The following is a 13399-nucleotide window of genomic DNA, read 5'->3' on the forward strand; positions in this document are numbered from 1 at the left end:
TCACCTGAAAGATTGCCTTGTGCAGGCATGTACTATGGAGGACAGAGAATGAACTTCAATCCAATATTGCAGCCAGCATGCAGCCAGCGGGTAAGGAGAGGGTGAATCAAACACCCGAAAACCCCGCCCCTATGGCTGAAGATGGTTCCCTCCAAATTCAGGTGACAGATTCCCTTTAATGAAGATAAACGCAATGATGATATTTATAGTTCCCGTTAATTGGTCACATCTGTAAAGTAAGGACCCGGAAACAAAAAGTGATCGCCATACAGTGGGGGAAATAAGTATTTGATCCCTTGCAGATTTTGTAAGTTTGCCCACTGACAAAGATATGAACAGTCTATAATTTTAAGGGTACATTAATGTTAACATTGAGAGATAGAATATCAAAAATAAAATCCAAAAATCACATTGTATAAATTATATAAATTTCTTTGCATTTTGCAGTGAGAAATAAGTATTTGATCCCTCTGACAAACAAGACTTAATACTTGGTGGCAAAACCCTTGTTGGCAAGCACAGCAGTCAAATATTTTTTGTACAGTTACGTCCATATATATTTCGACAGAGACAACATGTTTCTAATTTTGGTTATAGACATTACCACAATGAATTTTAAACAAAACAAATCAGATGAAGTTGAAGTTCAGACTTTCAGCTTTCATTTGAGGGTATCCACATTAAGGGCCCACAAACAAACAGCAACTGAAAACCACCGCAGTGAAGGCCTGGCAGAGCATCAAAAAGGAGGAAACACAGCGTCTGGTGATGTCCATGAGTTCAAGACTTCAGGCAGTCATTGCCAACAAAGGGTTTTCAACCAAGTACTAAAAATAAACATTTTATTTGCAATTACTTTTGATCCTTTTAAAAACAGGGTGGCACATGTTAAGGAGCTGAAACTCCTAAACCCTTCATCCAATTTTAATGTGGAAACCCTCAAATGAAAGCAGAAAGTCTGAACTTCAACTGCATCGGAATTGTTTTGTTTAAAATCCATTGTCGTAATTAGGGTTGAGCGACTTTTGTTTTTTTAGGGTCAGGTCTGGTTTCACGAAACCCGACTTTCTCAAAAGTCGGGTCGAGTGAAATCGGCCGATCCTATTAAAAAGTCGCGGTCGGGGTCGGCCGAAACACGAAACCCAATCCAGTGCAATGGGATACTAATGGTTCCCAGGGTCTGAAGGAGAGGAAACTCTCCTTCAGGTCCTGGGATCCATATTTATGTGTAAAATAAAGAATAAAAATAAAAAATAGGGATATACTCACCCTTGGACGCGCCCTGGTACTAACCAGCAGCCTTCCTTCCTAAGAATGAGCGCGTGAAGGACCTTTGATGATGTCGCGGCTTGTGATTGGTCACGTGACCGCTCATGTGACCGCTCACGCGACCAATCACAAGCTGCGACATCATCGAAGGTCCTTCACGTGCTCATTCTTAGGAATGGAAGCTGCCGGTTACAGCGGTTAGTACCAGGGCGCTTCCGAGGGTGAGTATATCCCTATTTTTTTTTTTTATTCTTTATTTTACACATAAATATGGATTCCGATACCGCAAATATCGGCCGATATCCGATACTTGCGGTATCGGAATGAAACGTGACTTTTGTGTGAAGATCGCCGACCTCATGGCCGACCCCACACAGGGATCGGGTCGGGTTTCATGAAACCCGACTTTGCCAAAGGTCAGCGACTTCTGAAAATGGCCGACCCGTTTCGCTCAACCCTAGTCATAATGTCTACAATCAAAATTAGAAAAATGTTGTCTCTGTCCAAATATATATGGACTTAACTGTAGTTGTGCCTTTGCTGCTTTCCTTTCATTGTTATTGCCATACTTTTTAGGAGGAACCATGTTGGCATTGATAGGGGTTTTCCCACGAACAAAAGTTCATTTTAAAAATTGTCTGTGTCTGACAGAGTACCAAACATACCACAGCTCATGGGCAGGGGAGGAAGCAAAAGATAATACTGACATTACAGCAGGAAATCGTGTACAGAACATACCAGAGCTACTGGGCAGGGGAGGAAGCAAAAGACAATACTGACATTACAGCAGGAGATCGCAGAGGATACATTTTGTGAGGTAAAATACTTTTTAAAAACAGTCAGTGAAATATTTTACCTCACAAAATGAATCCACTGTGATGCCCTGCTGTAATGTAAATATTATCTTTTGCTTCCTCCCCTGCCCAGGAGATGTGGTATGCTCCATACACGGTCAGATACAGTCAATTTTTAAAATGAACTTTAATTCATGGGAAAACCCCTTTAATGTGACTGGCTTCCTCTGCCTGTAGACACATCGCGCATGTGCCGCCGAGATCAGCCGAATGATTCACTGTACCTGCGCGTAATTTGCGTAGACACAGTAAATCAGACCGTCGCCATTTTTGTGCAGACAGATGGCGGCGGTCACATTAAAACTATGCATGCACTCCTCCTGTACAAAGATGATGGCAGTCAGTGAATCATTCAGCTGATCTCGGCGGAGGCGTGTTCACGACGGTGTTCCACTGGTGGTAACGCGCAAGAGGCTGCGTGAGTATGTGAGAGTGAATGTGTGAGTGTGAGTTTGTGAGAGTGTATGTGTGAGTGAGTGTGTGTGTGGTGCATACAGCGTATAGTGTGTGTGTGTGGTGCGACAGTGTTCCGCTGGTGTTACCGCCCAATAGGTTGGTACCAGCAGCAGTTTCCATATTGAGACACCCATCACTTAGGTGTCCCAATATGGCGGTCGGTGAACTTCCTCTGCTTGGAATTCTGGAATACGGTGACATCTGGACAGAAAAGGAAATGAAAACATTACAAGGCAATTATATAAATAGATAATAAAAAACAAATTCCCCTCTGCAGGCAGGCATTGACGCCTGCGATGCACCATGATCGCATGTATAAAGTGCAGTTAATTATTGGTTTTGATGGTATCCATAAATTCTTTAAAAAAAAAAGAATCAGTTTGAAAATGGTGCCGGCCGTGCCTGTGCAGTACCAGCTATCGGCGATCCGATAGCTGCTACTACGCAGGCGCCAGCGGAGCCATCTTGCTACAGAAAAAAAATTGCCTCTTCCACTATGGCGCCACATGAAGACCTGCCCACAGGCCCGCCCCAGAGCATGACCATATCATTAACTCAAAACTGAAAATAAAGATTAAACAACAACCACAAGACGGATTTCATCACCCAGGTATCATTGCAATCAGTATAAAGGCGCTGACCTGACGCTGTGTGTAGGTTACTGTGTACAATCCTGCTCATAGGTTCCCTTTAAGTTCTGTTTTTCTATTGTATCAAATACTTATTTCATGCAATAAAATGCAAATTAATTATGTAAAAATCATACTATTTGATTTTCTGGATTTTTTTCTAAGATTCTTTCAAAGTTGTAGTATACCTACAATAAAAATCACAGACCTCTTTATTCTTTGCATTTTCCCCACTGTACTTATCCCTATATAATTGTTCAGTAAAGGACACTTTATTTTTGAGTGGTGGTCTCCATCATTGAACTCTAAAACAACGGGCTTGTCTAGCCAAAGTCACCTGCATTATGCGGTCGGCAAGGACATAGCGCCACCAAAGCTAAAGTTCACACACCCAGCTAGGACCCCATTTTCATGTAGTGTGCCGGGGCTTGGAGCACGAGTACCTCACCCACGGATACCACCTCGTGCCACATTACAGACGTATTAAAACTTTTTTCCTGTGCTGAAATAACCTTGCAAATGTATATTATAATAAACACTGGCGCTCAACACTGGATTGGATGTAGTGTAAGTGGCTTCTGGAGCTGCTGGTGAATATGACAGGTAATGTGTGGCTCCTGTCGGGAAAACAAAGCTAGAAGGGTAGTATTAATCACTACGCTGAAGAAGCCAAAATTGTGTCAGAGGAAAAATAAAATGAATAAACTTACCAATTTTGGTCCTTGCTGAGAAATGAATTAAGAGTCCAACAGGATGGTAACCCGATAGTTAGCTTATATGGGTGACAATGTCCCAAGGATGTAGGAACAGGATACACTGTAGACTGCAATAAGGGTTAATTATTCATCTATCAGCCTACTGTATGTTCAGGATATATGGAAATCCAGGTACATGTACCGTGATTGTGTTGTACTTCACTTAGTGATCTTGGATGGATAGTATGATGCGTGTGTAGGTCGGTATAGTTGGAGCTGGAACTTTATGTATTTACTGCACGCAAGCCTAGTCATACGTGCCCCATGTAGGGCAATGGCACTTTCGCTGAAGAGAAGTAGTTGTAAATAGTAGTGCCGCATTGAATACAGTGAGTACCCCAGGATAGATAGAAGTGCACTTACTATTGCGTGTGCTTGCAGTGCAGGGTATAATCGTGGTGCCAGCGAGCAGTGCTTCTCTAGCAGTCCCTGTCCAGGGAGTACCAGGAGATTGTCAGGGGAGAAGCTGGTTTCTGGGTCCTCGGTGGGGTGGAGGAACGCTGAGACCTCGCGTGCTCCGGCCGGAAGCAGCGCTGAGACCGCGGCATGAAACAGGTTGCGGAGCTAAGTGTGATGTCACAGGGCTCGGGGATGGGTGTGTGAGACACAGCTAACCAATGCATTTCAAGGGAGACAGTCCCTCTTCATCAGGGTTGTGTCTACCTCATGCAAACCCATCCTATTATACTGTAGAAGCCCCCTAACCCTCCCTGCGCACAAAAATTTGAGGCTGGTGGATTCACCGCACAGGTTATTATCCTGAACTACCCTGGCCAGATCTGTGCTGGGTATGCACCTGTGTGGTATAGCCACACTGCTCACATAGCTTGCAAAGTTACTAAGTTGAAGGAGAAGATTGTATGATAGAATCATAGAATGTTAGAGTTAGAAGGGACCTTACAGGGTCATTGTGTCCAATCCGCTGATCAATGCAGGATTTACTAAACCATCTCAGACAGCCTCTGTTTCAAGACTTCCATTGAAGGAGAACTTACCACCTCTTGTAGCAGCCTGTTTCACTCATCGATCACGTGTTACGCAACGTGTATGAAAGACTAAGTGCAACACAAAATGATAAGGGAAAGGGAACTATACACTAGGGAAGGGGAGACTGGAGACCCCTAGACAGATCAAACATCAACTTGTCTGTCCTATCATCCCTGTACCTATCACTAAGCAGTATACCTAATCCCTACCTGTCCCTGGCAATAAGCCGTGCATTAGAAAGGAGAGGATATGCGCTAGTCAGTCCCCACTACCACTAAAGACAAATGAGATACACAAACGAGCGGGAACACTTAGCTTCATTAGACTCAGAGAGAAAAACAGACGTCCTCCAGCAACACCAAGGAGGAAGATAGCCGACTGCAATAGCTCCAAGCCGCAACAGGGGACTTGAAATAGAAATATCAACCACAACTTCCAGCAGCAAGCTGGATGTTATAAACACCCCTGTCCAAGTGTGTCAACTAGAGCCGGGGAAAGGTTGCCACTGGGACCCAGAGCCCGAAGGCCCAGGAAGAAGTCTGCAAAGCAAACTGCTGAGACATTCTGCAGTCAGATGCAGAATGATAGTCAGCAGCCTCTGACACACCCGTGACATCACCCTCACTGTCAAAAAGGTTTTTTAATATCTAATCTATATCTTCCCCCTTTCAGTTTCATTCCATGCTTCTCGTGTTTCCATGCGCAAATGAAAATAAGGATGATCCATCTACACTGTGACATCCCTTCAGATATTTGTAGACAGTTATTAAGTCTCCTCTTAACCTTGTTTGCAAGCTAAACATTCCCAGATCCTTTAAACGTTCCTTGTAGGACATACTTTGCAGTCCACTCACCATCCTGGTAGCTTTTCTCTAAACTTGCTCCAGTTTTTCAATGTCTTTTTTTAAAATATGGTGGTCAGAACTGGACACAGTTTTGCAGATGAGATCTGACCAAGGAGAAGTAGAGGGAGATAATTACTTCACATGATCTATACTCTATGCTTCTCTTAATACATGCTAGAACTGTGTTTGTTTTTTTGCTGCTGCATCACACTGTTGACTCATGTGCAGTCTGTGATCTATTACTATACCAAAGTCTTTTTCACATATGCTGTTGCTTAGTTCCATTCCTCCCATTCTCTAGATGTAATTTTCGTTTTTCTTGCCCAGTTGTAGAATCTTGCATTTGTCACAGTTAAATGCCATTCTATTAGCTGCTGCCCTTTGTTCAAGCATATCTAGATCCTTCTGAATCCTTTCTCTGTCTTCCCTAGTGTTAGCTATATCTCCTAGCTTTGACTCGTCCGCAAATTTGATTAGTTTACCTTCAGTTCCTTTATCTAGATCATATAAAAATGTTCAGCAATACTGGGATCGGGACAGAACCTTGTGGTACCCCACTTGCAACACTCTTCTAATTGGATGTGCCGCCATTAATTACCACTCTTTGAGTATGATCACTAATTGTTGTTCTGGTAAGAAAATGGAAGGCCCTGCAGCCAATCAGTGGTCTCTGTTGGGCTGGTGTGCTCTTACTACTTTTGGTAGTCTAAGGTTCATTCAAAGGAGTCAACCTCAACAAAAGGAAGAAGTGAGAACTCAGCAGTCCAATGGCAGCCATTAATTGGCTGCAGGCATCTTGTGACATAAATATGTTAGGCAGGCCCTTGCGAGACCCGCTTACAATTTATAATAGCACCAGTGGCAAATGTAAAAATTGCAAGATTTATCATTTATCTATATATAATCGTCTAAGGGGCACTTCCGTCTGCCTGTCTGTCACGGAAATCCCAAGTCGCTGATTGGTCGCAGCCCTGCAGTCAGTGCCCTCTCCATACACACCCCCCCCCCAGTCAGCGCCCACATAGCATTTTAGCAGTCCGTTAAACCGACTGCGTTACACTGCGGCATAACGCGATGTAACACAGTCTGTTAACGCTGCTATTAACACAGCATAGGCAGCATCAATAGTAAAAAGATACAGTATGTTAAAAATAATAAAAAAAATAAAAAATGGTGCTATTCTCACCTTCCGTTGTCCACCGATGCGCGCGAACGGCAAGGCTGCCTCGCGAGACTGCTAAGTCATCTGGGTGATTTCGCAATGCATCACTGGTAAAGGAAGCTGGCGGCAGCCTTGCCGCTCGCGCGCATAGGTGGACGCCGGAGGGTGAGTATATAACAATTTTTTATTTTAATTCTTTCTTTTAACAGAGATATGGTGCCCACACTGCTGTATACTACGTGGGCTATAATATATACTGCGTGAATGATATATACTACGTGGGCAGTGTTTGATACTGTGTGGGCTGTGTTATTTACTGCGTGGGCTGTTATGTACTACGTGGCTGCTATATACTACGTGGCTGCTATATACTATGTGGCTGCTATATACCACGTGGCTGCTATATACCATGTGGCTGTGCTATATAGTATGTGGCTGCTATATACTATGTGGCTGCTATATACTACGTAGCTGTGCTATATACTACGAGTCTCTGCTATATACTACGTGGCTCTGCTATATACTATGTGGCTGTCTGTGTTATATAGTACGTGGGCTGTGTTATATAATATGTGGCTGTGCTATATACTACGTGGCTGTGCTATATACTATGTGGCTGTGCTATATACTACATGGCTGCTATATACTATGTGGCTGTGCTATATACTATGTGGCTGCAATATACTACGTGGCTGCTATATACTATGTGGCTGCTATATACTACGTGGCTGTGTTTATCCTACGTGGCTGTGCTATATACTACGTGGCTGTGCTATATACTATGAGCTGTGCTATATTTATATAGTACGTGGCTGCTATATACTACGTGGCTGTGCTATATACTACGTGGCTGTGCTATATACTGCGTGGCTGTGCTATATACTACATACTACGTGGCTGTGTTATATACTACGTGGCTGTACTATATCTTGCACCCCAAACCCCCGACATCCAGAGCCCTGAACCCCCGACATCCTGCGACCAATGAGCGACAGACACAGTCCAGCTGCGAATTGACGCTGGATTTAAACCACGCTTCGCTGATTGGTCGCGCACGGCCGGCCGCGACCAATCAGCGATATTGGCGCTGTATTTAAACACCACTTCCGTCATTGGTCGTGCCCGGCCGGCCGCAACCAATCAGCGACGGGCGCAGTCCGGCCGCGAATTGGCACCAGATTTGAACCACGCTTCGCTGATCGGCCAGCCGGGCACGACCAATCCGCAATATTGGAGCAGAATTTAACCTCCACTAACAGGTCGACGTACATACATACATGCATATTCTAGAATACCCGATGCGTTAGAATCGGGCCACCATCTAGTTATAAAAAACTGCCATTTTTTTAAAGACATTTAACAAAAAACTGATTTAAACAATAGGTCATTTTACTGATGACACATTCCCTATAAAAGCAAACAGAAAATGTGACATTTTTAATGGTTACATAGATTCCATCAAACTTACCCCAACTTCAAATGAAATGAGGCAGGACCACCATAGATTGATACCAGGTTTAATGTAATGCAAATATATACAGTGTACTAATTTCTTATGCTTTAATGACAGAAGCAATTCAGGACAATTGAATCATTTTAGTAGCGATCTGTCTCTAATTTCCAGTGGCAGTTCTAGGACTGAATGTGACACTGATTATTAATGGGACATCCACATGACTCCTCATTCATATTGGGAATTAAGGTATGTAACTCTGATATTGGCCATAAATAGTAGCACTTACTGTATATTAATGAGGCACCTTCTGATTGTAGATCCCTGCAGTGTTATAAGTGGTGGGGGTCTTTACCTATCTACTAGGGTCCATTATGTTCCAAAAACCTTTGGCTATGTGAGGGGGAGTCAAAATTTTTCCAACTTCTGTTGGCTGCATTGTCTTATCAGCATTTTATCTACAAGATTGCTGTCCCCCGGTCTCTGTTGTGCAGATGTGAATGTGGTACCTCAGTTTATTTGTGACTGCATTGTGAGATACAATGGCTGCCCCATTTTTTATTAGCATGGCAGAAGTGCAGTGTTCAATGACTTGTTTTTTTTGTGGTCTGAGGGTGTGTCTGGTGGTGATATTTTTCAATGACATTGTGCACACTATGGAGAAAGTGTTTTGTCACGTAGAGGTGTGTATGAGTAGATAGAGAAGTTCAAGGAAGGTCACACCAGAGTCCACCATGAAGAAGTAACTGTACACCAATCCACATCCCCGAAAACAGGGGTGCAACTGGAACGCCCGCCAAGGCCATGGAGTACTCGGCATCGTGTCCGGTCTTAAAGGTAATGTCACTGTGGCTGCGACCCGGTCCGTGGCCCTAGGCGCCTAAATTAAGGGGAAAGGTCTTTAAGGGGATTTGTAATGTCTATGTTCGTGACGCCACCTGTGGTTTTCGGTCAGTAGGGACCGACGCTGCTTAAAGGGGTCCTCTGGGATGATGTTATGCATCAAGTTGGTGGATGGTGTGGTGGATGGTATGGCAAAGAACAAGGACACAGGTTTGCAGTCTTTACCTGGTTTACTGATGAAAGCAGTCCTCAGTCCAAGGTACCAACTGCAGGGTAGCTGTGGTCCAGCCGGCTTGGAGTCAATAGGAGATCCCTCTCCCAGGTGAGGTCTGTAAGCCTTTCCTACTTCTCTATTTTAGTTGGCGAGGTCCCTGCCACTTGAAGCTTAGTTGCAAAGTGCCCTCTCTCCTGTCCTAAGACAGATGTCTGTACGATAGGCAGTGCGAGCCTGTTTATAGGATCTCTATCATGACCCGGGCTCTCAAGTTACTGTTTCACCTCAGACTTGGTGCAGGCAATTGACATACAGTCCTATGCCCTCTGGTTCTGTCGCGCGTCCTGGAGAACAACACGACCTCGGTCTCTCAGTACCCAGTTTCTGCTCTCTGTCTCCTAGGGTTTCCTTCCACTGTTCCCCTCCTGAGCCTCTTCCTCATCTGTGCTTCTTCCCTCTAAGCTCCTCCATTATTCATCTCCTTCAAATTATCACTCTTTCCAGGGGTTGCAGCTCCCTCGTGGCTGCTCGGCCCCTACGTCTGTTCCAGACATCCTACTACTCTCCTCTCATCTTTCAGACTGACTGACTCTTCCTCCAGACCAGGAAACATTAAGTCTAAGGAAGCTCCCCTGAATACGGGTCCTGAGCTCCCCCTCCTGGCCTGGATTCAGATGTGTTGAATGTGAGTGCCTTACCTGATAGACAGAATCTCCCTTGCCTCCAAGCGTGACAGCAACCTCCCCAAAAGGAAGGCAACATCACTGCAACAACTGGTTACCTGGCGTGTTGCACTCCCCCTGCCATTAACTCCAGTACTCCTGGACTGGGAAAAAGAAACATAAACAGCAGGTTACAATAAGACATGCAAAAAGACATGCAAAAATGATTTTTAGTATGCTTAAGAACCTGGTAAAACATATTAATAGGGTTGAGCGACCTTGACCTTTTTAGAGTCGAGCCGTGTTTCGCGAAACCCGACTAACTTAGAAGTCGAGTCAAGTGGAATCGGCCGATTATCGCGAAAAGTCGGGTATCGCCCGAAACACGAAACCCAATGCAAGTCAATGGGGGAGCATAGTCGGCAGTGAGTGGAGGCCAGGAAAACACCTACACTGCCCATTTTAATGGCAAAAACATCCATTCTTGTTAAAGAAGCTTGTCAATCGTAATTTACCTTATAATAATTGGAAGGCATTTGAAATTGGGGGTCATTTGGCTAAAGTTGTGGGGGGTAGGGCTGGTTCAAGTAATTAGTGGGCCCAGTAAATCTGGACCACGTCACGGCAGTGGAGCAGGGAGAGGTAAGTATTTCAACTTTGCAAGTGCTGTGATCCTGAGCAAGCAGGGGGGGCCCACTCGTTGGCATTGGCACTGGCACAGGGCCCCTCAAAGTACAGCGGTGTGTTTGCATGGCGGGGGCGCCTCCCACCGGCAGCAACACTTTTGCATACTATGAGAGGCCCTGTGCCAGTGACGTCGCCAACTAGTATTCCTCCCCCCACCTGATGAAGGAACCTGCACTTTCATCTGCACCTTCCTCTTTGTCCCCGTGTAAGGTGGTATGGTATGCGGGAAGAGGAACCTGACTTTCAGCAGGGTCACAATCTTGCTGTGTAGCGTGCACGGGGAATTTTGCGTTATGGGTCAATGTACCAGCAGACTCATCTATCACTGGCTGGGCAATGGGCAGGATGAGGAGGAAACACAGATATAGGCCCAAAGAATAAAGTTGGCTAAATGCAGTTCAAAATTGGTAACACAGGACTAACCAGGGGGCATTGCAGTGGAGGACAACTGGAATGAGAGGCTGACACAGAGAGTAGGCCCAAATCAGTAAGTAGTCGAAATGCAGTTCAAAATTGGCAACCGTAGTAAACAGGCGGCACAGCTTTGTTCAGTGGAGGAGAACAGCAAGGAGTGGCAGACACCGATAGTAGGCCCCAACCCAACTAGTAGGCCAAATGCAGTCTAACATTAACAACTACTTAACGAGAGCCTGAAAATGGAATTTCAGGACAAGAAACCAGGAGAACAGCAAGGAGTGGCAGACACCGATAGTAGGCCCCAAACCAACTAGTACGCCAAATGCAGTTGTTCCGTTTAACCACAATTTAATGAGAGCCTGAAGATCGAAGCTCAGGAAAGGCAACCTGGAGAACACCTTGGAGTGGAACACACCATCTCTCTACACCCCATACCCAATTTGTAGGCCTAATGCAGTGTAGTTTCCAACAACTACTAAACGAGAGCATGAAGATCGAAGCATTGGCGAGGAAACCTGGGGAACACCTTGGAGTGGAACACACCATCTCTCTACACCCCATACCCAATTTGTAGGCCTAATGCAGCGTAGTTTCCAAGAACTACTAAACGAGAGCCGGAAGATCGAAGCTCAGGAAAGGCAACCTGGAGAACACCTTGGAGTGGAACACACCATCTCTCTACACCCCATACCCAATTTGTAGGCCTAATGCAGTGTAGTTTCCAAGAACTACTAAACGAGAGCCGGAAGATCGAAGCTCAGGAAAGGCAACCTGGCGAACACCTTGGAGTGGAACACACCATCTCTCTACACCCCATACCCAATTTGTAGGCCTAATGCAGTGTAGTTTCCAAGAACTACTAAACGAGAGCTGGAAGATCGGAGCTCAGGAAAGGTAACCTGGAGAACACCTTGGAGTGGAACACACCATCTCTCTACACCCCATACCCAATTTGTAGGCCTAATGCAGTGTAGTTTCCAACAACTACTAAACGAGAGCATTAAGATCGAAGCAATGGCGAGGAAACCTGGGGCACACCTTGGGGAGGCAGACACCGTTAGTAGGCCCTACCAAAGTTGTACCCCCAATGCAGTTTTAAAATTCCTAGAGGCTGAAAACAAGACTATTGACGCTCAGCTTTTTTCAAAGGAACACAGCTGAATTGAGTGGCGCAGACAGACACAGGTAGTAGGACTTAACCCAAAAATGTGGCTCACTGCAGCTTAAAAAAGTTACAGGGGTACACAAGCAGCAGTGCTCTGGGCAGTGGAGGACAATTTCAATAGTGGACCGCAGACAGACTTTGTACGCCTACTATTAAAAAAAGGATGCTCTATGCAATTAAAAATAGGTTCCAGGGGTCCACGGGCAGCAGTGGTGTGGTCAGTGGACGAGTATTGGAAGGAGGGACCGCAGACAGGCGTAGTAGGCCTAACATAACAAAATTAGGCTGTAGACACTGTAAAATTGGTTCCAGGGGTACACGGGCAGCAGTGGTGTGGTCAGCGGAGGAAAATTGGAATTAGGGACTGCAGACAGACTTTGTAGGCTGTCCCCTGTGGACCATGCATCCAACACATTAACCCAGTGCGCCGTAATGGACACGTAACTTTTTGTGGACATGCCTACTGGTCCATGCGTCTCTTGTCAGGTGCACCTTTCTACTGTTTGATTGCCTGAGTGCTATGACAATGCAGACTTTTTCATGCCGGTGGAGGGCTGGGATGGCTTTTCTCGCAAAAGAAATGTCGACTGGGTAGCTTGAACCGTTGCACAGCGTAGTTCATCTGGGCTTTCTAAATATAAAACAAAGAAAAAGGCTACATTCACTTTCAGCTGGGTTCCAGGGGTACACGGCCAGCATTGGTCTGGTCAGTGGAGAACTATTGGAAGGAGTGACCGCAAACAGGCATCGAAGGCCTAACATAATAACACATTGCTGTTGGCAATTTTAAATTGGTTCCAGGGGAACACGGGCAGCAGTGGCCTGGTCAGTATAGTAGTAGTAGAAAGAACGGACCGCAGACAGGCATCGAAGGCCTAAAATAAAAAAATTGGGCTGGCTGTAGGCAATTTTAAATTGGTTCCAGGGGTACACGGGCAGCAGTGGTGTGGTCAGTGGAGGCATATTGTAAGGAGTGACCGCAGACAGGCATCGAAGGCCTA

Source organism: Ranitomeya imitator, chromosome 5 (assembly GCF_032444005.1).
Source record: "Ranitomeya imitator isolate aRanImi1 chromosome 5, aRanImi1.pri, whole genome shotgun sequence".
Classification (NCBI taxonomy): Eukaryota; Metazoa; Chordata; class Amphibia; order Anura; family Dendrobatidae; genus Ranitomeya; species Ranitomeya imitator.